At 47.7% G+C, this 25,910-nt stretch overlaps 1 protein-coding gene and 1 pseudogene across 1 annotated transcript in view; both read left to right on the forward strand.

Moving 5' to 3' along the window:
* The window catches only part of LOC138526369 (dickkopf-related protein 3-like), a 1,508,461-nt gene that overhangs the window by 902,241 nt on the left and 580,310 nt on the right, over window positions 1–25,910 (forward strand). The gene's annotated exons all lie outside the window — the stretch shown is intronic.
* Window positions 2,679–3,194, forward strand: LOC138521134 (GTP-binding nuclear protein Ran pseudogene; annotated as a pseudogene).

Here is a 25,910-nt window from a genome sequence, read left to right on the forward strand (position 1 = left end):
TCCGAGAGAATATCAATTCAGGAGGGTGAGTGATGACCTGAGAGTTCAAATCCTTTTGCAAAAGGGCATCAGCCAGAGTATTCTGAGAACCGGGGAGATAGGTAATCAAAAAGTGGTATTGGGTGAAAAAATTAGCCAAACGAGCTTGGCGGGAATTTGAACATTCCATAGATTGTAAGACTTTGAGATTTTTATGATCCGTGCGGATCAAAAAAGGGTGGTTAGTGCCTGGGAGAAGATGGCGCCACTCCTCGCACGCCTGTTTCATGGCCAACAACTCCTTTTTGAGGACAGAATAGTTTAACTGGCTAGTGGTAAAAGTGCAGGAAAGATAGACCACGGGGTGTTTCACCCCTTCCTTGTCTTAAAGCAGGGCAGCACCTATAGCGGTTGAGGAAGCATCAGTCTCTACAGTGAACTGCTTCGTCTGATCTGCTTGCTGTAAAATGGATGCAGAACAGAAAAGAGACTTAAGCCGATTAAAGCTATCTTCAGCTCCAGAAGACCATGTAAAAGGACCAGGGTTCTTTTTAAGCAGTGATGTAATAGGTAGCATGATCTCAGAAAATCTGGGGATAAATCTTCTGTAGAAATTGGCAAGTCCTAGGAAACGTTATACCTCCTTGATGGTAGTAGGAGATGGCCATTCCATGATAGCAGATATCTTGCGAGGATCCATGGAAATGGCTTGTTCGGAAAGAATAGACGCCAGGTATGGTATAGAGGACACTCCAAACATACACTTTTCAGGTTTCGCCAGCAGTTGGTTCTTCTTGAGTCGGTCCAGTACCGCTAGTACATATCGCTCATGTTCATCCTTGTTGGCGGAAAACACCAGGATGTCATCCAAGTCGATTATGACTGACATGAACATGAGATCGGAGAACATACGGTCGATGAACCTTTGAAATATTGCAGGGGTGTTGACAAGACCGAATGGCATCACCCTATATTCGTACAACCCAAATGGGGTACGGAAGGCTGTCTTCCATTTATCCCCCTTGGCTATACGAAGAAGATGGTAGGCATTTTGGAGATCCAGCTTGGTGTAAATCTTTGCCCCTTGCACAGCCTCGATTATATCCGTGATTAGAGGCATAGTGTACCAATCTCTAATAGTCACTTTGTTCAGACCCCTATAATCAATACAGGGCCTTAAATCATTGGAATCTCTCTTAGAGATGAAGAATAAGGAGGCTCCCGCGGGGGATTTGGAAGGCTGAATGACTCCATTGTGAAGATTGGTATCAAGATAGGCACGTAGAGTACTCTTTTCAGTTTGGGAAAGCGGAAACATCCGGCCAAAAGGAACCAAAGCGTTTGGTTCTAGGTCAATAGAACAGTCCTCTGGCCGATGAGGAGGTAGCTCTGCGGGCTTCATCTCTGTGAAGACACTCTGGAACTGGGCACAGAAGCGTGGTAATGCGTGTACTTCTAGAAACTCTTTAGCCTGAGAAGAAGTAGTCTTAACTCTTGTATAGGAGGGCTGGGGAAGACATTGCTGCTTGCAAAAAGTTGATTAAAAACTCAGCTGGTTAGCAGCCCAATCGATGTGAGGATTATGTCTTCTAAGCTAAGTTATCCCCAAATTCACCGGACAATGAGCCGCCCGTATGATGTCGAATCTTAGAGTTTCGGTGTGTTGGAAGATCATAACTTGGAGGTCCTCTGTGGTATGCGTAATGGGTCCAGAAGAGAGGGGTGTTCCATCCGACTGTTTGTCCTTCCTTGCGTGCTAATCTTTTTAGACCAACCTTGTCTGGCCACAAGGCGTCAACAAAATTGCCTGCGGCACTACAGCCTAGAAGAGCTAGAATTTCGACTTGTTGCTTATTTATGACCAACATTATGTTCACCACCATCAACCGAGAATCCTCTTGCGCTCCTTTCGTTGATACGTATAAAAAAACATAGGGACTGGACTGAATGGATAACCCCCGGACTCCTGTCCCTTTCAAGCCCGGGGCTGTTAGTTTCCCGATCGCCGATTAGGCAATTCAGAGCAATCCTTGAGAAGATGTTTATCGGATCCACAATAGGCGCATACATGCCAACATTCTGTGACCAAAAATCTATAGGAATCTTAAAGTTTCAAAAATATTGAAAAAATAGGTATTTGTTGCCACTAAATAGGTAAGCGGTAGGACTGCTTAAAAAGCGGTATCCTACTACCTAAATCGGTAGGGTTGGCAAGTATGTAGCAGGTGCTGGAGAGAGGGGCGCTGCGTTGTGCAGCTACGCTGAAGAAATAGCATATTGCACTTGCAGGCGGGTGGAAGTGACGAGACTCGTGCAGGGCGGGGCTGAAACGTGCGGTTTCCCCCCGGCTCCTGGCGCAAGCTCACACCTGCCAGAACTGATTAGGAGGAGTGCCTCACCATTGCTTCAGCGGCTCGCCCCAGCATGTAGATGACTGGCAGAGGTGAGCTTAGGTACAGTGAACCATGTGGCTGTTGATATCCAGATGTTCTGGAGCGGATCTCACAGGTGCCTCTGACAGTCTGGAGACGTTGCACTGGCCTGCTAACTGCTGCCAGTAAGAACACACCATTATAAAGGCAGCAGCTTGGACACATCCCCACTGAAGAACGTTCCTCGGATTCTGTGTACTTGCGCACCCTGCAACCATGGCTGAATAAGCTGCTAAATCCCGGGCAAAAAAAAATATATATATAATCATGTTTGACGTCACATCAAGAGTCACATATAAGAATGTCCCCAACTGGCATCGAAATCTCGTATGAGTCTGTGAAAACATCTCCATTGTGCTCTGTGGAAACGAAGTGGATATTAAAGACAGGAAGGTGAAGGCGAAATCCATAGTCTTTCACAGGAAGAAGAATCTCCAGTACTACGATATTTCTGCCAAGAATAACTACAACTTTGAAAAACCCTTCCTGTGGCTTGCAAGAAAGCTAATTGGTGATCCCAACTTGGAGTTTGTAGCAATGCCTGCCCTCTCACCCCCTGAAGTTGTTATGGACCCAGCATTGGCAGCACAGTATGAACAAGATTTAGAGATTGCCCAAACCACTGCACTGCCAGATGAAGACGAGGATCTGTGAGGGAGTGCGGATGGAGCCCAGCGTCAGAAGTCTAGTTTTATAGGCAACTGTCCTGTGATGTCGATTGTGCAGCGTGTTTGCCACTTTATTATCTAGCTGAGCAGAACATGTGCTTAATCTTTGGGATGCTGAAGTGTTAGGCAGAAACCTGTGCAGTTCCCTCTGGGACCACTGCAAAAGATTTAAGACTACAGGTGTTTGGCAGTAAACCCACTTGGTAGCAGTCTGTACCACACAGATTCACTTGGTAGCTGTGGCTGAGCAGTCAGACTCCCCTCAAGAAGAGTTAGGCAGTATACAGAGTATTCACAATAGGTCAAGAGCACACAATAGAACAAGTAAACACTGACCAGGGCTTGGTGTAAAAGAGATATAATTATTTATTTAAAACTACATCTAGAAAAACACACAGGCACTAATAGTAAGCAATTCAAAAACACGGTCACTTAAAGATATACACTCCCTTAAAAGAATATTAGACAAGTCTTAAGTAAAGCCCCACTTATTTTAAGACAGCGGTGAGCACTTAACGTAGATGGCACTCTAATAGTTCGTTTTAAAAAAAGGAGAGAAAAGCAGAGAACAAATTGAAACAGATCCCAACACTTTTACAAGAACATAACAAGAGAGGAAGGCAAAGTAAAACCGTGAATTCAGAGTCAGTAGGCCGGATCCGCTTTAAGAGGATCGAAACGAAATGTGTCCAAGGTCACATGGTTGCAGTGCACAAAAGTCTTGTAATGGTTCAAAAAGGAGTTGGACCAAAGAAAGGGGACCAGTTAGAGGGTCAAGGCGGCCAGCCCAGTCCAGAAGGTTAAGGAGTTATTATTACCTTGTAGCAATCTTTAGAAAGGGAGGCCTGGCGGACACGGTACCTTAAAGTGGTGAGAACACTCTAGCGGGGGCAGTTGTTCCTGGCAGCGGATGCAAGTCGGTGCATCGTCCGGGGGAAGAGAGGATCTCGTTGTGGAGGAAGACAGGAGTCCGTTGCACTGCCAGGGAAGAAACCAGCCGCGGAGTTTCTCAGGTACAAGGAGCGGTCCGTTGATTCGCGGTTCAGTGGTGAGTGGCTATCCGGCCGCCGGGGTGCTGGGCACGAGCAGTTCGACCACAAACCAGTCTGGGGTGCGAAGAAAAGAAGGTAAACTGGTTGTGCCCACCAGTCAGGGGAAGAAGCCTCTCCAGCCGGGAGATCTTCTCTGTCGTTGGGAAGTGGTGAGTCGGTTCTGCAGGGCTCCACCGGTGGTGTCATCGTGGTAGGTCGGCTCAGCTTCTCCCTCGTCGGATTCTCAGGTCCTGTGGCGACTTCTGAAGTTCCAGTCCCCAAAGCCCTGATTTTATGCAGCATACCCCCATTCACTCAGCCTAGCTGTCAATCAAACATGCTAAGAGGTGAGCCGGCCGGCTCACCACTTGGGCCAGTCACACAAGAGTGCGACTTGAGTTACCAAGGTAACTCAGTCCAGGGTGCCTAAACCCCCTCCCACAACCCCTGTGCTACCCAGACAGAGTGGCACCACTTTTGGAAGCTTCTGTGGAGAAGCCCGCCAAAAAGTGGAACAAAGGGCTCGACTTGGGTTGGAGTCACAGAAGAGAACACAAACACCATTTTAGAATCGAGTCCTGGCAAAAAATACCAACCGGAGAATTAATATTAATTAAATAAACCGGCGGTATGTTCGAGGCTATGAGAATTAAATAATTAAAGTTGGTAGCCTCGAACAATGGGAAAATCCCATAGGGAAATATTCGCAGTCGAATATAAAAAGTAGTTTCCACTGCCACCAGCCAAAACTCGATCAGGGGGGACGGAGACGTACCCCCTCGACTAACAGACCCCGGGGCAATCGAATTGCCCCGACCAGTACGTCCACAATATGATGGTTTGTACTGGTTTCTGTTAATAATTTGGGACTAGTAAAGCCAATGGTGACTTTACATGCCCTGGGAGACAGTAGTCAGTCCCAGGGTATGGAGTCTATGGTGGGGTGTCACTATGACACCCCTGTGTTACTGCACGGAGGGTGCTGTGTAACACACATAGTAAAAACACATGAGACCCTATGGAGTAAAGGACCCCATAGCCCATAAAACACTACCAGTCAAAGGAACACCATGAATCATGTCCAAGAGTGGGAGAAAAAGAGTCTCACTCTTGGCAGGAGGAAAAAAACAAACTCCAGAAATCCAGCAAAGCTGCTGGGGGAGTCACTAGGTTAGGAAATTCAGCCTAAAGAGAGAATTCTCCCTAACATGAAGGAGATGAATGGGCTTCAGAGTGAATGTGGCAGTAAAATGAATTCCTTCATATTTTGGACCTGCGTATTTAGCTGTTTTGGACTGCAATTACTTTACCCCTCAAGTTTCAAATCTAATTAAAAGACTGCTACAGTCACATCACTTCAGTGGTGAACCCCGTTTGTTATTGTCATTCCCGTTCCTTTTTTTCGTTTAGACCATGATAAAGTTGTATTTCAAATACCTAAGCTAGTGAAATTGTATACACTGTAAGTACTTCTTTTAGGGATGCAGTCCCTGTGGTACCACCAATACTGTTTTCTGTTTGTTTTAATTGATTTTCTGGTTCTGTGGCACTGTAAAGACACTAGTGCATTACCCTGTGTATTGAACATGCTACTTGAAAGGACTTGTTGCTCTGCTGGTTAGTGTGAAAGTGACTCCATGTTGGCCGGTTAAACCATGCTGAAATGTTGCTCTTGTCTGCAGCTGCAGATGTTAACTATTTGACAAGGCATTCCTACTCCTGTCCGTCTTTTGGACCTCCGCTAGGAAAAGGGGCACCTCGAGATACTATATAGCAGTCTAAAACATTACTGTTGGTGCTATCCAAGCTGGTGCAACCTCTGGCTTTGGTATCTTTGGAACATAGCATACAAGTTGCAGCTGGTTCATACGTGTCCAAACGGATACCACTTTTTTTTTTTTTTTTAATTTGGTTTTATTGGTTTTATCTTAAACAACAAAGAGGAGAAAGGACAGAAAGATAAAATACATTTCAAATGGTACATCCTTCCTGACTTTCAGCTGTTCAACAATAACCGAACCCATTATATTAGCATAAGGTGTTAAACGTTTTTCACAGTTCTCTATTGCGGTGTATTTCCTTAAACTAACAAGAGGAAAAAAAAAAGGGAATAGGCAAAACCCCTCCACTTCCCCCCTCCCCCCTCCCCTCCATTGTTCTAGCACGTTATTCATTATTCGTTGTAGTGATGTGGAAACATCAATAGCTCGATAAACGGTGTCCAGTTAAAGGATCGAATACCAAAGGATCGAATGCCAAAGCGTCAACGCAATTTGACCTAAAATGTTCCTCGCTGCTGCTTGAGTATTAGACTTCCGTCAAGGGTCCTCAGGCTCTTCTGATTGGGATTCGTGATCTGTTGTTAAATATTTACTTTTAAAGTCCATCCATAGGGCCTCGCATTGGGCGGCCTTGCCATGTAGGGCGGCCGTTATAGTTTCCATTAAGTAGATGTTAGTGGCTAGGGCGATCCATTCATTCTTTCCAGGGACCGCTACAGATTTCCATTTGATCACCAGGAGAGCCCTGGCAGCAAGTAGTAAGTGGGGAGTCAGGCCCTTCACTCTGGTCCAATCATCTGCATCCCTTTCTAGGCCAAAAAGCACTAGGTAGGGGTCAGTGTCTCTTTGGATGCCTTCTATTTCCTTGATCCACCCCAGGACTTCGTTCCAGAATACCTTGATGCGCGGACAATCCCACCACATGTGCCAATAACTGGCTGTCTGACCGCATCTCCTCCAGCATGTTGGATTCATGGTCTGGGACATTTTAGATAGCCTAAGGGGGTCATATTGTCACCTGTGGAGGAGTTTGATGGCATGGAGTTTATATTGACTGGATATTGATGTTCTGGAGGCGGCCCTACACGTTATATCCCATTGCTCCGGGTGTATGTCTTCCCCCAAGTCTTTTTCCCATCTGGATCTCAGGTGTTCCGTGGATCCGTCCCCCGCTGCTATTAGTTCCTGATACATTACTGATATAAGACCTTTCATCTCTGCTTTAGAGTCTAGGATCTTCTCGAATGGGGTCAGGTCCCTGTTCAGTTTGTCTTTCCATTTTGCCTTCGTTAGGACCCATTTCAGTTGGATGTACTGGAATGTGGATAGGTTGCCTATACCCAACGCTTCAGTCAGTTCCGGTAGGGTGATATAAGAGTCTTTCTTCTGCAGCTGTCCCACCCTTTCCAAGCCCGCCTCGTACCATGATTGTTACCTGCCCACATCGGGTATGTGGTTGTTTATACCAGCGGACCATAAGTGACTGAGCGGAGACGGCAAGGTGGTAATTTTGCGCATCTCTTTGTTTGCACGCCATATGCTCCATATGGTGCTCAGTATGGGATGACCTTTAATTTTCCGTAGTACCCTTTTGTGCGGAGTCCATAGCCATTCTGATACTGTGGCAGGGGACAAGTAGTGGTTGTCCATTTGTATCCATTGGAGGTTGTGATGATCTCTGAGGTGCGGGATTAAGACTTGTAATTGGGCAGCAATGTAATAAGCTCTCAAGTCGGGAGGCCTGACCCCTCCCTTGTTCTTGGAGAGCGTCAGCGTGGTGTATGGAATTCTTGGTTTCTTTCCCTGCCATATAAATCTCAACAGTGTACGCATGGATTGGTACTTTGACTAGGGGGTGCCGACTTTTGCTTTTTCCGGGAGGAAGCCAGGGACAAAACGAAAACAGGCCCATTCTAAGAATCGGCGGAGTGGTGTGAGAGTGGGCAGTCTACGGCAGTCCCTCTCAGCCTTTCTACAGTCTTTCTACAGTGGCTACAGAGACATTTTTGGCGCCTTTTTCCTTCAAAATCAGAAGGCAGCAGCGAAGCGGAGCGGAGTGGTGTGAGAGTGGGCAGTCTACGGCAGTCCCTCTCAGCCTTTCTACAGTCTTTCTACAGTGGCTACAGAGACATTTTTGGCGCCTTTTTCCTTCAAAATCAGAAGGCAGCAGCGAAGCGGAGCAGAGTGGTGTGAGAGTGGGCAGTCTAAGGCAGTCCCTCTCAGCCTTTCTACAGTCTTTCTACAGTGGCTACAGAGACATTTTTGGCGCCTTTTTCCTTCAAAATCAGAAGGCAGCAGCGAAGCGGAGCGGAGTGGTGTGAGAGTGGGCAGTCTACGGCAGTCCCTCTCAGCCTTTCTACAGTCTTTCTACAGTGGCTACAGAGACATTTTTGGCGCCTTTTTCCTTCAAAATCAGAAGGCAGCAGCGAAGCGGAGCGGAGTGGTGTGAGAGTGGGCAGTCTACGGCAGTCTAATGGCGTCTAGGGCGGATGGGGGAGAGACCCTGGACCTGAGACACAACATCTTTGAAGAGGAGGATGCTCCACGAAGACTGCGGAGTGCCAACAGTTCGTCTGCCCTTTTGTTGGCTCCCTCACCTTCTAGAGAAATTCACTCTACCCTGCTTTCTAACACTCTAGCCTGTGCAGGCTCTTTGAAAAGATCAGGAGGCAAACTACAAAACATCCCATCAAAGAAGTTACTTAAATCAACTGTGCAATCAACTGTGCAACAGCATGCCACTAAAAACAACACCTCCATACAGAAGCACAAACAACAACTATTACCAGAGGAGTGGATCGAACATACCTCTGGTTTCCCCACGGCTGGGGACGCCGCTGGCGGATCGAGGCGACTGGAGCGGTGTGGCATTTTCGCCTTAGAGCCGGTGATGGGCTCCAGCCCCAGAGGAGCCGCGGTGCCACGACCCCCGGCTGCATCGGTGGACGGCGTGGGGGGTCCTCCTAAATTCTAACTAAGGCTCAAGTTCATAATAAACTTTCTTCACCACCAGCAGAACGTGCAGAATTGTCCATTTATGATAGAAATGGCCTAAAGTCGCCAGAGGGAGGGGACAAGACTCTTGAACACTCAGTTGAGACGATTTCAACCTCGCCCGCACTAACCTTCTCTCCTTTGGCCCCCATAAGTCTTGAGCCCATCGAACCTGAGGTTGTCAAATCTATAGACTTGAGGAGGGGTAGCAAACAGGGGGATCCAACTCGCCAATTACATGGAATCCCATTTAGACTGCTTTCTAAGAAAAATTTTGACCTTCCAAAGTCTACCAAGCGAACAGCTGCAAAAAAAACTCCGAGATTAGCAATACCAATGGCGAGTCAGCGTTTGGAAAACTCACTAAAAACGCTTTTTCACAGACAGGCCATAAAGAAATTGCACCATGCAGGGCTTGGGGAAATTTCAGACGCAGACCTTTTGGAAGCTCTCCTAGAACCTCTACTCACTGCATCATCAGACTCTCAGAAGAATTCCTCTAGCAGTGGGTTTATGGCTCCACCATCTCATACAAAGGCACATCTATTAGATACTCCTAACTTTGGACCATCAGGCTCACCAACTATCTTGGAACTACAAAAAACTGGAATAGAGAAACCGGTAACTCCACCACCATCACTAGTGCATAATGAGCCTTGTGGTGAAGTCCAGGAGTCTCACAGTGAAGCCCCAACTGTCTTGGAGGCTGAGCCTTTAATTGAATCTCTACTTGGAAGTAAGAATTTCTTACCCCAGTCAGACAGTACAGGATCAATACCACCTCTTCCAGTGTCACCGGATCTAAACAGGTTGGGGCTAGCTGACAGTCCAAGTCTGACGGAGTACCCTTTTGAGAAAAGCAACTTGGGATACAAGCCCACCCCCTCGGTGGCTCCTTCGGCCAGCGAAGCACTTGAGGAAAATGGAAACAAAGAGGTCCTGCTGGACCCCCGAGAGGGCTCCATCCCAAGGTTGACGACCTCCCAACAGAAATCAAAGGAACTGCCGCGGCTATGGCCGCCTTCAACACCTGTGAGTTCTGCATCTAATAGAAGATCAAGTGAGGCTTCTTACACTATCCCTAAGGAGACTCCGTCAAAAAAAGCGGATTTCATGTACATCATGTCTGCTGTAACCATCGCTCTAGCACCTTTTTGCAAACTCTATGAGGCAATAAACGACTCTTTGAAAGACCATACTTCTATCTTCGCGATGATGAACTCTAAGCTCATCTACTTAGAAGGTTACATCAACGCTTTAGAGAAAAGAAAAACTGACTCAATTGGTGCTTTGCAGCTCCAGCAAGTTGAGTTCATGGAAGCCCTATCAAGCTTAAGAAAAACCAACAAAGATAGCCTAGGGATGGATGTAAGTACCCAAATAACAGCACCAGTCACTCCGTGCAGCGACGTATCCTACACTGATTGTGGGACAAGGCCAAAAGCGGGCTCAACCTCCATGTCAGGCTCTCTCAATACACTGCCAATCAGAGCAAATCTGACATCTAACAATCTGAGTGTAAACGATGTAGATTGTTTAGACGCCATCCTCCCACAGAAAGACCACTTAGGATCGAAACTCACCCAAGGCCCAGGCCACAAACCAATGAACCCAGGGCCGCGTTTTGAGGGGAATTTGGACATGAGACCAAAGCAACAGACTCTCAGAACGCACACATGCCTCAAGACGGCTCCTTTGTTTAAAGCATCTCCAGTAACGCCGCAATGTGATCTCCAACAAAAAGATCCCTTACCAAAGACGCCCCAAAACTGGGGAGGGACGAAACCAGTGACAACAAAAGTGACAGACACAGAGGCACATCTAGAAGTCCCATCGCAGTCACCAAAAACATCAGAAGATTTTCTTATGCAAAAGGACCTGATGGACATAAGTCAACACTTTGACGACTCCCCGGACAAACAGAAAGGGGCGAACTCTCATCTAACTAAGATGACATACAACCAGCAGTCAGTCACGAGAGACCTTTCAGGCTTCAGTTCACTGGATGAGCGCTTCAAATCTCTACGTAGCACTCAAGGGGATCAATTCAGGAAATTTACTGAAAAGCGTCCTGAACAAAATTGTGAAGTGGTCCCATCTTCTCATCGGCCTCAAGTGACGTATAGATCAAGAGTTCACACTCAAACAAAACCTGACCTACCGGATAATTCTAAAGACTTGACGTATTCTCATAAGAGAAAGGGACCTCAAGAATATAAACAACATGAGAATGGGGATCATAGATTCCATCATACGAAGAAGTCGCACCAAGACTCGAAACATCACAACAAGAACCCAGCGGTCAAAATACGTCAACGGTCTGGGAACCAAAAATATCTGGTACTAAATAGACGTACGGTGTTGAGACTGCTACATAGTATCTCCTCTTTAAGAAATTTAAAATCAGAGGACCTTACAACGGTGGAACCTTTCCACAAGGACCATACAGCATATTGTCTGCTATACACATCGTCAGCTGATGTGACTACAGCACTACTAGCAGCAGAGGAAGTACTATTCAAACAAGGGTTTGAGCTAACAATAACCAGACCACCTAGAACAGATAATGACAAGACAAAGGATCGTACAATGGAGGAAAGATCAAACGAAGAATGTCAGTCCACTAACTCAAAGGAAAATTCCGTAAAGAAACCACCAGCTACTCTTAAGTCCAACACGATCGACTCTATTTCTCAGGGGAAAGCAAATTCCCCTAGTATTTTTTCTAACACAAAGGCTCCCACAACCTTAGAAGAGACCCAAAAAGTGACTCAGTCCAGACCGTCTTTTGAATCGTCTTCATGGGCCTGGCTACCAAAAGCTTTATCCACACGCCTCCAGAAATAGCCATCAGAATCTACAAAAACTGACCAAGACCTACATCAACTGACTCTGGCAACATGGAACACAAGAGGGTTTCTACATTTGACAACTTCTGGAGACATCAACTTAGGGGACTAAGACATCTTATGCCTCCAAGAAGTCTGGTTACAAACCAAACCAACATTGGATGGTTTTGAGATTGCCTTCTCAGAAGCATTAGCGGGCCCTAAAGGAAGACCATCTTCAGGCCTAATCGTCGCAGTCCGGATGGGTGTGGGTTTAGAAATAACCAAAACCATCTTGAAGACCCCATACGCCATCGCGGTACTCATCTCGTGGCAACGAAAGGAGGCTGGGGAAGAACATCAAACATGCACCCCCCTGTTAGTGATGTCGATCTATTGGAACCACAAAGGGATTCAACAGACCTCACTGTTTGATATAGTAACCTCCACATTGGACTCAGTCTACTTAGAGTTTGGGGTATGCGATGTTATAATATGTGGGGACTTAAACATCAAGTGCCCATTGAATAATAATAGCACCACAGACCACGTACAGAGTAAGCCTTGTAAACAAGGCTTAGCCTGGCAGAAGCTGATGACGGCCAGACATCTTTTCAACTCTGCAACTACATTTCTTGATTCTATCTCTCTACCAACATGGAAAAGAGGTTTGACCAGCTCAACAATAGACTACATATTTGTCTCTGATTTGCTGTTAGCCCGGTTGATAGACTTTAACATTTGCCAGTCACAGCAAAGCGACCACAACCTGCTGGCCATTAAATGGGCCTCCACAAAACCAGATACAGATCATTACTCTGAAAGAATCGAACCGGTAGGAAAAGGCAACCGGGTAAGGATCTCACGGACCAACATTCAAGAAATTACTTGTTTGTATGGAAGCAGCAAGGAGGCCGCAAAGGTGGATTACAGACCATTTTTGGAACCTTATAGAGCCTCGTTAAAAAGATCGAAGGGGCCCAATACAACCCAGACCTACCATGCACATACTTTTGACTCGCTTTTGGTGGCACAGCGAAACATCCTCCGCAGAGCTAAAAGAATGGCTGCAAGAAACAACTCGCCCGCTACTAGGGCTCACATGAAGGAGACAACAAGAGCCTATAAAAACTGGCTACGGGGCCACCGTTTAAAACTACACCAACAAGACTCTGAAAACATGTTAGAACAAATTGGAAAATCCAACTCTAGAGACTTTTGGAGTCTGGTTAACCCACGAGCTAAGGAGGCATCTACAATGATGCTAAACAGTATATCGGAACCAGCATGGACTGGGTTCTACTCAACACTCTTCAAATCTCCAGACTCTGAGGAAGGACCTTTATATCCCCAGACGACAGCTCGGTGGGTCGACCTTTCGGACAGAGCTAAAATTTTGGACAAAATATTCAAGCTAAAGAAATCAAGGGCTCCAGGGCCTGACGGTCTGTCAAACGAGAACTTGAAATCCGCGCCAGAAGAATGGGCAAACTTGCTGAGCATAATTTTTTACAAATGCACTACCTCCCGCTCAATCCCGCCCACTTGGACCTCAGGAGTTATTATTCCCATATTCAAAAAAGGAAGGAAGGACGACCCTAGAAATTTTCGCCCGGTGGCCCTCTTAGATGTTATAGGGAAAGTTTATGGTTCCCTTCTGTTGGATCACTTTAATCAGTGGGCAAAAAGTGCGCCCTGTAATGACCCTCTCCAATCGGGGTTTAAAAAAGGAGTAGGAACTAGTATAAACATCTTTATCCTCAGCCTCTTAAAAGCAAAAGCTCGCGAAAAAAATCGGAACCTGTTTTTGGCATTTATAGATCTGTCCCAGGCCTTCGACCTGGTCAACCGAAGGAAGCTCTGGGGAAAACTTTCCAGTTGGGACTGCCCTCAGGAGATCCTGAATCCCATCAAGGCCCTGCACTCTGCCACATCAATGCAGGTACGACTGAATACCAGTGGCCTACTCTCGTCATCCATAACAACAGACAGAGGGGTCAAACAAGGCTGCCCACTAGCACCAGCCCTTTTTCTGGCCTATTTTGGGGACTATAAAGATTCTCTAATCAGCACACGAGTATTCCCCCCAGAACTGGGTAAAGAGAAGATCCCGAGACTCCTGTATGCAGACGACCTCATTCAATTGGACCAGACCCCAATTGGTTTACAACGGCAGCTGTCTGCATTGACCACATATACAGCAGCCAACGACCTAGAAGTAAACAAACAGAAAACGAAGATAATGGTATTTGGAAAGAATCAAAAAAAGACAAAGATGAAGAACATCTCGTGGTATCTGGACACAAACAAAATTGAACAAGTGGCTGAATTTAAATATCTTGGAGTCCTCATTGACTCCACGGCCAATGACTCGGCGATGCAGCACCATCTTTCTGGAAAAATGAAAACTCTAGCCTCGCAAGCAAAAATACTGGACAACAAATACGGACGTTTTTCATTGTTGCCACTACTTAAATTCTACAGGGGCAAAGTTATCCCGGCCATCACCTATGGAGCCGAGGCCATGCCATCTTTACCTCACTTCAAATGGGCCAGACTGGAGAGTCAGTTCTGGCGCTCAGTACTGAACATGCCATCTTCTACTCCGATTGCTCTGATTAGACGTGAACTTTCCCTCTCCTCCTTAGAGTCAATTGTGAAAAGAGCGTCAGTTATGTTATATTGGAAAATAATAGATCCTTCTTCCTCTGCAATTTTCCAGATGGTCCATGAAGAGATGAACTCAAGCAAATCCATGTTATCGTCCAAATGGGAGCAAATGTGTTTACAGCAACTTGATATCTGCGGCAGCTCGATAGAAGAACTTCTGGGGAACCCGACTAAAACTAAAACCCGATTAGAAGAATTGGACTGGATAAATACATTGGAAAAGGCATCTGAGTACAAGTTAACTAGCCACCTTCCACCAACAAACAGAAAACTGAATGTACTCCAACCCTTCCTGACAAAGCACCCAGACAAAAAAACTAGGAACACCCTACTCCGTGCGAGGCTAAATTTGCTACCTACAAATGAGATTCTGTACACAAGGGGCCTTTCAACAACAAATACTTGCCGCTTTTGTAATAACATTGAACAAAGCAAAACTTTACGGCACCTTTTACTACTATGCCCAGGTACTGACAAATTTAGATCACCATACATTCTCCATCACTTAAAAAACTCCTATCTGAGGGAGGAAGAGCTCTGGTGGGAGCGCTTAATAGGAGGCTTGAGAACATCTTGGTCTATTGCAGCCACAAAAATTTTGGATCAGATCTTCGTACATGTACCCCCGTCTTAACGGGCCTGGCCACAGTTAGACAGTTTGACAGATAATTGTTGGAACTGGGGAGTGTTTTTCGTTCATCTTCTTGTAAAAATCACCACGGTGATTATACACTCGTAATAAAAAAAAATAAAAAATAAATAAATAAATCTCAACATTATTTTTTTAGCTTCAATAAAGAACCTTTTGGGTATTTCGACTGGTAGCATTGAAAGGGATACAGGAAGCGGGGGAGGCACGTCATCTTTATTGCATTGATTCTGCCAAGCCAGGATATCATCAGTTTACTCCATTTCTTGAGGTCAGTTGCGAATGTTGGAGAAGTGGCGGGAAGTTGGCGTCAAATAAATCATTCAGGGTTCTGGGAATCTGTATGCCTAAATACTGTAGCGTGCGGTGTTCGAGCTTAAGGCCTAGTGGGAGATACTTGAAGTCATTTTCTATTGCTGTTCCTTGAAGGGGAAATAGAATGGATTTTGTCTTATTTACTTTGAAGCCCGAATATTGGCCGTATTCGTCCCTTAGTCTGAGAGCGTGAGGGATGGATTCTGAGGGATTGGTTATGTGGAGGAGAATGTCGTCCACATAGAGCGCTATTTTGTATTCTGTAGGACCTAGTCGGATCCCTTCTATCGCAAGGTCAGCCCTCATCGTTTGTGCAAGGGGTTCCAATGATAGGGCAAACAGGATGGCGGAGAGGGGGCATCCCTGTCTAGCCCCTCGTTGCAACTCAAACCATCGGGAGTGTTCCCCGTTGACGAATATGGATGCTGTGGGGGATGTGTATATCGCTTGTATTCCCCTCCTAGCCCTGGGGCCTATTCCGACCTTCTGCAAGACTGCTCCCAGGAATTCCCACTCCACCCTATCAAAGGCCTTTTCCACATCGATTGACAACAGGACAGGGTCATTGGGGAGATCATGGGCCACGTGGATAAGGTGCAGTGTTTTGCGCATGGAGTCAGCCCCCTGCCTTCCAAGTATAAACCCGACTTGATCTGAGTGGACTAGGCTAGGCATTAATGTTTCTAGTCTGGCTGCTATTACCCTAGCATAAATGTTGGCGTCAAGGTTAAGAAGGGAAATCGGACGGTACGATCCGCAACTTTTAGGGTCCCTTCCTGCTTTGGGGATCACCTTTATCAGTGCTTTTTTGAAGGAGTCTGGAGCGAGGCCTGTCTCTAGTATTTCGTTAAAAAATTCCGATAAGAAGGGAGTTAGTTGTTTAGTAAATGTTTTATAGAAACCGGCTGTATAATCATCCTCTCCTGGGGATTTACCTAAAGTTAGCCTTTTTACAGCTTCCTGGATCTCCAGTTCAGTAATTGGGGAGTCAAGGAGTTCCGCTTCTGTATTTGTTATTGTAGGCTTAGTGATTGATGATAGGTAAGCAGTTATGTCCAGTTGGCCAGAATCTATTTCAGAGGTGTAAAGCTTTTCATAGAAATTAGCAAAGGATTCTGGAATGGTGCAAGGGGCATAGGGGGAGGGGGTGGAGTCCTCAGTGATTTCATTAACCCTGCGTTCTGCTCTTTTTTCCCTAAGTCTGGCAGCTAGTAAGGCGTCTGCTTTATCTCCTTTCTCATAGAATTTCTGTTTTAGGAACTGCAGTTTGCGTACCACTTGGTTGTGTTCCAGGAGTCGCAGTTCTTCCCTTTTTAGTTGGGCTGTTTTCATTTTAGCGGGGTCTAACTCAGGGTTTTTTCTCATATCATCCTCTACTTGACCTATTTCCGCCCTTAGCCTTTGCTACATGATCTTCCGCTCCCTCTTCCTAAAGGACCCTTCTCGTATTAAGACACCTTGCCACGTGGCCTTCCCTGCCTCCCAGACCACTTGTTTGGAGACTTCCCCATCATTGTTTGTTTTAAAATATTCTTCAATTTCGGTCTCCATATTTGTTTTGAAGACCGGATCTTTCCAGAGGGTCTCGTTACACCGCCACTTCCCTCCTATGGTAGGTAGGTCTGCCCAAGCAATATCGACTAGGACCATATCATGGTCTGACCAGGTTATCGGGACGATATCTGCATGCCGTGCAGTGGTTGTAATATCGCTTGTGAGATATATGTAGTCAATACGTGTAAATGTTTGGTGGGGGTTCGAATAGAAGGTGTATCCAATCGCATCAGGATGCATAATTCTCCAGACGTCCTGCAGGTCGTACAGGTCCGTTATCTCAGCGAGTTCGGTTCGACCCCCTCTATTTTGGTTTCTTGTTTCTGGGTTTCCTGGTTTCCAATCCAGATCTGGATCAGCCCATTGGTTGAAATCTCCCCCCAGAATGACGTGCCCCGTGGCCTCCAACATTACTTTAGGGATCGTTTTCCGAAGGAATTCAGCCTGTCCAGTATTTGGCGCGTATACAGTGGCAATAGTCACTTTCACTTTGGCTATTTTCCCCGTAATCAGGAGGGTCCGGCCCACTACATCTGACCATGTCTTTTCCATCTCAAATTGAATTCCCTTCTTGAGTAAAATACCGACCCCTCCCTTTCTAAGAGGGCCCGAACCCCAGAACTCCAGTCCACCCCGCTTCCCCAGGATGCTCCGCTCTTCGCCCTTGGCAAACTTGGTCTCCTGCAGGAGCAATATGTCAATGTTGGATCTACGGAATTCCCTAAGCACTAACAACCTCTTGGTTGGAGAGTTCAATCCCTTCACATTGATAGATAGGATTCTAAGTGAGTCCCTCACTTTATGTACATCAGGTGATGCCATCTCTGAGTGTCTTTGGAACGTCGTTCACTGTCGACAACCAGACAATTGTTCGGTCTCTCAGTCCCACACCAACGTTAATATTGCAGATAAATTCAAATGGTGCTATTAGTGATCTCAAGTTTCTCTTCACCCTTCCCCCCCATTACTCCCCTTCCTTAGTCCCCGACGTTCATCGGAACCCAGGAGCAGGAGATGTGCTGTCTCCAGCACTTGGACGGCGTCCGACTCGGACATGATGGAAAAGTTCAGTCCAATATCGGACTGCCAGTTGGGGACCGCTGCCTCTCGGTCCCGTGCAAGTCGACTATCATCACATATCGTTGAGCCCCCCCACCTGTCCCCCCCTCTCCCCCTATCTCCTTTCATTTCAACTATGACATCAACAAAGAAAGTAAAATTGTAACAATACGTGTGTCGTCCAGCCTCTCCTTCGGGTATTCTTTTCCCCCTTGTTTCGGGGGAGGTTGTTGCTGCCGAGCACTGTTATGCCTACAGCGATCACATCGTTTCGTGCCCCAAAGGCTTGGTTTCGAGCTATTCCTTTGTAGCGTGCGTGCGTTAGTTCGCCAAATTCAAAGGGTCCATCCCGATTTCTCTTGTTCCGGCGTGTTATTTGGGCGTCTGTATTTTCTGCATCCTTTCACTCTCTTTCTTCTGGGGCCCTGAAGTTCCCATTGTGGTCTGGACTGATCAGATTCACCTCTTTCGGCTCCTCTGGGAGCAGTCCGAGAATATCCGCAATGCAATCTTTGATCTCCGCTTCAGTTTGGAGGACAATTTTCGTGCTGTTGTGTTCAAATGTGAGGGAGAAAGGGTATACCCACCGGTATCTCGTTCCCCTCTCTTTGAGCCACTTGGTCAGGGGGCTGCAAAGGCGCCTTAATGCTATTGTGAGCGATGATAAGTCCTGGAAGATGGTGATGGAGGCGCCGCCCAATGTGAGTGAGTCTCCGGATCTGGCCTTCATCAAAATCCTATTTCTGTCTTGGTATCGGTGGAATTTTGCGAGAACAGAACGCGGGCCACCGAGGGGTCCGCCAGCCCTGCGGATCCGCTCGGTTTTGGGCTTGTCTATTTCTTCATCTGGCATTAAGATTTTTATGATGTTGTATATCGTGACCTTGAGTGAGTCTTCAGTTTCTCCCTCGGATTCCGGGATACCAAAAAATTGAAGGTTATTCCTTCTTTCCCTATTTTCTAAATCGTCGATTTTGAGTCGTACCTCTTCTTCCCTCCTTTCAATGTTGCGTAGTCTCGTGTCCATTTGGGCTTCAAGAGTGTCAATGGACGCTTGGTTGTTCTCGACACCCTCCAGTCTCTCCTCAAAGTTGTCCATTCTTTGGGTGATCCTGTCGATCTTGCCGCCCAGGTTGGTTCCCAGGGTCTTTATCTCAGACAGTAGTGCCGCGATGTCCCCCTTGGTGGCGGCGGCCTCCGCTCCGGTGATGTCCGTCATCATCGTTGTGTCCTGGACCGGGGCCAAGGGAGGACGGACGTAGGCGTATTTGACAAGCTTGTTTTGTACCTGCATAGGGTGGTCTTTGAATTAGAGGAGGCACACGCCCCTCGTTCGGGGGCCCTACCCTCTGTGCGATGATATAGATGTGAGAGAGCGAGGTGGGCTGAATGCTCGGGTCTTCGTGGAGCTCGGGAAGGCTGTGCAGGTGCCTGGATGATTCACATCACATGTAGGTAATTGTATTGGTCACTTCCCTTAAGACAGGCATGTGACCCACAGTCTCCAGTGAGCTGGCCTCACGATTCTCAAGTCTCTTGTGTAGAGGGGGTGTTGCGGGATGTCCTCCTGGTTCTGATTCAAGTCAATGCTGGGCACTTGAGGAGGCACATGCCCCTGTTTCGGGGGCCCAACCCTCAGTCCCAACACCTCTTGCCTTATGCACTGTGGGAGGCAGGTGGAGTGTAGCGGCCCGGGGATTCTATGACCATATTCAGTAGGAGCTGGTGAGTGAGATCATGAGACCAGCGTTCACTGCGCTCTATGCATGTCTGTTTTGCGTACTGATGCGTAATGACCTCCCCGTGGTCCACGCGTCATGTATATCGTCGCCGGTGTAATATGAAGAGAAGATATGGCATTCCTGAGGTACACTGTTTACTATTAGGGGTCGGGGGTAAAGGCCTTCTTGGCCGACACACTCAGAACACTGTTATGATGCCACCCCGACAGTTCTGGGATATGTACACTACTCCAGTGGTCCGTCACCCCTGATGGGGTTCCAGAGGGGGTGGTAAGCCCCAGAGTCGGAGTTCTTTGTGATGGCCCGTGGCTGGGTTGCGGAACGCAGGGACGCAGGGCACTAGGGGGCGTGGTTTTCCTGGAGGTGGGGCGAGTGTTCCGCAGTGGGTCCTTGCTGCCACCCCAAAGGTCAGGGTGGAAATCTATGTGCCGCGAAGTACTGAACGGCCAGGGCGGGGGCTGCGCAATACATGGAATAACTGTTGCCGTTCTCTCGTGCGCTGATGGATGCACCCGCAGGCCACGGGGTGCAGCACACTCGCTTTTGATGTTCACTGATGGGTGGGCCCAAGTAGGTTCACTGGGTGTCGGGGCCTCATTCACGGTCCACGGCACCCTGGGGCACCGCGGTCAGAGCTGGCCGTATCAGCCGCGCTCGGCCAGGGGCCGTAGCTTACCTCCCGGGAGAGTCCCGCGTATGCCCGGCGGTCCGTAGGCCGGGGGGAGCCGACACCAAGGAGTCCGTGCCGACAAACAGACGGGGGTACCCCTGGACTGAGGTTTGCGGGCCGGGGTGGGAGCTCTGACGGGCACCTCTTCAGCTGAGCACTGTTCCCCGGGCGGGCCCGTTCTCCAGCGCGGCCACGCTGAGCCGTTTCACTTTCGCTTTCAGGCCGTCGACGGAGCGGGACTTTTTAACAGCACTTTCTTAGGCTATCCGGCTCCGATTTTAATCGGGTTTTCTCCTGTGGAGTGGGGGGAAGTTCCGATCTGTGTTCTTCAAGTCTTTTCTCCGCGGGGGGTTCGCGGTGTGGGAGCTCAGATCACCTTGCGGACCTGTGGCAACGGAGCTCACACAGGATAGGTGCTCATCCGTGCGCCCCCTGGTGGCCGACCTCCACGGATACCACTTTTACACGCCTTTTCATTTTGATTGGTTTGGCAAAATGATAATTTGGGTGCTTTCAGCTGTCATCCGGGGTGTATACAGAGATGGAATATTGGGCAAAATAGATTGCGTTGTGAATGGTTTGTAATATGGGAATTCAAATGTTGGAGAGCTTGGACTCACACGGACCCAATGTCCACATATTGGCTTATAAAATATTTAAAACCCCAGATTGCTCCAATTGCTTGACCTTAAGGTTCGCTTGTGTGATACAATGCCCACCCTCAGAGTCCGTTTGAGTGCAAAACCATTCCCATCCTCAGAATTCTCATCATGTGCAGGTTACTAGATGCCCTCTTGATTCCTACGGATGAAGGCAGTGGCTCAGGAGAAGGTGGCAGGGGGCAGAGCTCAGAAAGATAAATCAGAGACGAAGCATGGTAGCTGAAAGGCAGATAGGTGGGAGCCGGGGTCTGGCTGCTGGTTGGTGCTAGAGTCTGTGGGGAGCGCTGGCGGGGGGGTTCAGGATGCATGAGGGAACAGCCAGGTGATCCATACTGAGATGAAGAGACAGGGGAAGTGAGTTCCAGAAAGTGGGTACAAGGATGCAGAAGCAGGCTCCTTCTAGTCTGGAGAACTTGAAGTGGAGGGACTACCAGGAGGTGTGTTGAACCTGATCTGAGTATTCGGGAGGGGTGGGAGCATGTGAGTTTGTTTTCGAGGAAAGCAAGGTCTTTCTTAAGGATGGAACACATGGCTTTGAAGGAGGCCTGTCGGCTGACGGCAGCCAGTGAAGTACCCTGAGTGTGTGGCAGATGTGTTCTCTAGGGGAGAAGCCATGCTACAGAGGTTTGGATCTCTTGGAGCTTTCTGAGTTGAAAAGCAGGCACCCTAGATAGAGGGAATTGGAGTAGTATAGGTGCGAGAGGATGATGGCCATGATTGCAGTGACTTTATAGGGGTAGAAGAGCTATGGAAAGATCTCCTTGGGAATGCGGAGGTCGACGGTGCATGATCTGGAGACAGCATAGATGTGGCGCGAGAGGGTCAAGTACGAGCTAAAGGTGCATTCTAGGTTTTTGACAGAGGGCGATGTAGTGGCAGGGGTCCTATGGAAGGCGGCCATGAGGTAGGTTGGGGAAAGAGAGCTGTTTGACCACATATTAGTATTTCAAGTTTCCCAGGATCGAGGAGGAGGTGGTTGGTCATCATCCAGCGGTCTACGTCTGAGAGGCAAGATGCAAGATCTGGGAGGGGTGAAGACAGGGAGTTGGGGATCTTGAAGGTGATTTGAGTGTCATCGGCATAATTGTAACAGGGGAGATTGTGGGAGCGGATGAGCGCAGGAGGGACAAAATGTAGAGGTTGAAGGGGAGAGGGAGGCTCCCTGAGGGACTCTGTGGGGGACTGGGCGGGGGCAGAGGAGAAAGGAGGGAGGAAAATGATTTGGGAACAGCCAGAGAGGAAAGAGGAGATGCATCTAAGGGCAGTGTCCCTGATGCCTAGGTCGAAGAGTCTGTTTGTGTGAATGGAGTGGTTGATCCTGCCGAAAGCTGCTGAGATCTGTGTACTGCATGCCACAATCCCTAGGCACAGGTGGTCATAGGCACTGCATGTGAAGGGCAACCAGTAACCATCCAGATGTTTTGGCCTACAACCCCCATGATCCTTCACCTATGACACTGCTGGTTAGGGCTGATGGGAATTGGTGGCCAAAACATCTAGTGGGTCCAATGGGCTAGCCTTTTACATACATTTTCCTCTCATAGAGAAACCAATACAGGTTCTCCTGTCCCCTGCTGGGAGGATGAGTGTAAAGGCCCAGTGACTGTTGGAACTCAAAAGAATGCATGGGGATAGATATCAGGAGTAGTATGAATCCTCAAATGCATAACACGTGGATTGGTCTTTGGTCTGATTTCCGAGAAATGCCTCAGCAAGAATCACTGTGAGGAAAGATGAATACCCAAGATTCACTGAACCTTTGCTGCAGGATGAGCGAGCACATGGAGTCTCAATTGGGTGCCATAAGGTCCTTCAATCCTCACCAGAGGAGGGGCTTTAGATGTACAGGACATAGCTGAGGTAATACTAGTTCCTTGGTTTTGCAACAGGACTAGTTGTCAGAAGAAGGACCAAAGGCTCCCTACTAGCATACTTGCCAACCCTACCGATTTTTGTAAAAAAAAAAAAATAATAATTAAAAAAAACTTTTTTTTTTTACAAAAATCGGAATTTGTTGCCACTAAATCGGTAGGCGGCAGGACTGCTTAAAAAGCGGTATCCTACTGCCTAAATCGGTAGGGTTGGCCAAGTATGTAGGTGTACAGGCCTCTTTCTCTTCGGCGTCTTTCTTCGGCAGAGAGTGGTGCCTGAGTGGTTCCAATCTGCATAGGTTCCTCTCTGGGAAGAGACGGTAAGGTGGTAGGAGTAATGGGTGTCTCACTACCGTAAAGGTTTCCCCTGTGGCGTCTCTGTTCATTACGTCTCTCTTGAAGACGGTACTCAATCTGTAAAACCGCTGACAAAAGGTCAGTGAACGATGAAGGTCGCAGAGATCGAGCCAGTTCGTCTTTTATGTCTTCTTTAAGCCCCCTGCGAAAAATGGCATCCAGCTCCTGCAGCCAGAGTCTTGAATGTGGTGATGTAGGAAAGGAGATCTGAGGCCCCCTGACGTACATCCAGAAGATCTTTGCATGCCGTGTAAGTCAGTTTGGGCCTTTCAAAAGTCTGTTTAAGGAGGGTCTGAAAGCCCCCGTAATCTTGCAGTATGGGGTTTCCTCCAGTCACTAATGGGGTCGCCCAAGCAAAGGCATTGCCCGTCATGTTAGAGATGAGGAAGCCAACCTTCTGATCAGTGGAAAACATCCGAGGTCTGAATGTGAAATAGACAGTAGCAGCTTCAAGAAATTCCTTTACTCTCTTAGGTGATCTGTCAAATTTGCCTGAGGACAGGGCCATTGGAGGCAGTTCCGGAGGTTGCTGTTCTCGATTTGCCACTAGTTGTTTTAGTACAGCGTTTTCGGCCTTTATAGTCTGTAACTCCTGAGAGAGACCCTGCACTGCTGTCCAAAGCTCCTGCACTTGCTCTGGCATAGCCATGTTACTTTCCGGGCGTTGCAATCTGTCCTGAAATTCCTCAGGACTATCTTGTGCCCCCTGGTTTAGGGTCTCCACCTCCCCGGTTCCGGCATAACTCTCCTCACCTGTGGAAGCGGAGTCTGAAGTTTCTTCGATGCCGTGCCGGTGTGCCAGGTAGTCCTTCTCTTTCTTAGGTGGTAATGACCTGTCACGGGTAGAAGCCAATTGGAAAAAAGGGGGAAAAAGCCAGTAGGCAGAAAAAAAACCTGGGTCCTTGAGCGTAGCTGGCCTTTCTTCAGAGTCGGAAAAGGTTAGATGTAACTCTCCACTGATAAGTCCACACAAGGTAGCAGCCAAGCAACTGAATTGTTAGTAAAGGGAAGGCGATAATTCCACAAAATAAGTAGAACTCCAACTGAGTACCTGAGTACGAAGAGAAAATTAAAAGGAACAAAACAGTAAACTAGATGGAAGCGCTGAAGACAAAGACTGAAATGATCTAAGGGAAGCAGGGTGGAGGAGGTAAGCAAAGTAAGAAAAGGTAAGCACCAGAGTTAGAATAGAATACAGAGAAAAGAGGAAACGGTGGAACCGGCAAGCCGGTGCAGACTCCCAGCGAACAAGTAAGAATAATGTAGAAACAGAAACAGAAGGCGAGAGAGCGAGCAAGGGAAAAATAATTAGACCGCGCAAGGGCGCTTGGAGAGTGAGGAAACAAACAGAGACAGAAAGGGCTTTGGTACGAAGCAAAAACATGGGAAATACTAGCGTGTTAACCGCAAAGAGTAAGCAGGCTGACTGGACGGTTGCAACGCGCCGACCGCTGGGATTACAGGAAGTAAGTACTCCCAGCGGCAGCCATGATGGAGAAACACTAGAACGTTGCAAATCGTTTGAGAGTAACGTGGTGGAACATCTCAATGGCGGCTTAGTCGTTTCCACGGTAACCACCGCCACTTGGACCGGGATATGACACCAGGTGAGCGTAACAACAGCATGTTAATATCTTGTAGGTGTATAAAGTAAGGCTGCTGAGCAAGAAGGGTCAGTTGCTCTTGAGACACCAGGAGGGAGGCTGCAAGTCTGAGTCTGGCAACGGATCCCTACCTGAAGACCAAGTACTGGGAGAAAGCAGTGGACCAGACCCTGCTCTGGTAAAGGAGCCACAGAGCAGAGTGCTGAACCCCAGATTCTTTTGAGCCCAGGACTGACTGATGGAGAAACGGATGTGGAGCAGACCAGAAGCTCCAGCAAGGTCTGCTCGGCAGAAGAGGTGGAAGTGGAGCGTGAAGTCTTCCAAACCCTTCCCCCCTACATTATGTTCTCCTGACACGGGTGCCTGGAGGCTGCCCGGTTCCCTCCCGGTGAACAACTGAGTTGGGGAGCACCAAGGCCGGTACCGGAGGCCCCGACCTTAGGCAAAGACAAAGCTTAATAGAAGGAAGGTCAAGAAAACCAGTCTTTGATGTTGATACTGCTAAGAAAGTTGATGACAAAGTAGATAAATTGGTCCGAGCCCGGCGGAGGGAGATTGATTGAACATTGTGCTAAAACGGATCTGAGCCCTGCTGAGGGGATCTGGGGTGAACCGTGAATCACCCGAGAAATTGTATATATGAAAATTATACAAGGTTTGTGTTAGAGTGAATTAAATTGGTCCGAGCCCGGTGGAAGGAGATTGATTGAGCATTGTGTTGAAATCTATCTGAATCCGGCAGAGGGGCATCCGGGGTGGACCGTGAATCACCAGAGAAATTGGATACATGAATTGGATACATGAAAATCCTACGAGCATTGTGTTAAAGAGGATCTGAGCCCAGCTGAGGGGTGTCTGAGGTGAATAGTGAATCACCTGAGAAATGGAGTGTGTGTGAAATCCTGAGAGGAAAATAACGTATTGTTTGTGTGTCGCATCAGGCCCCCTGAAAGAAGAGACTTTGAAAGGCAAAGAGACTTGGGCAAAGAAACATGGGAAGGGAGGCCAACGGCCTGAATATCATGACTTATCATTTCTTGGACA

Source organism: Ambystoma mexicanum, chromosome 1q (genome assembly GCF_040938575.1).
Source record: "Ambystoma mexicanum isolate Mex_15411 chromosome 1q, UKY_AmexF1_1, whole genome shotgun sequence".
NCBI lineage: Eukaryota > Metazoa > Chordata > Amphibia > Caudata > Ambystomatidae > Ambystoma > Ambystoma mexicanum.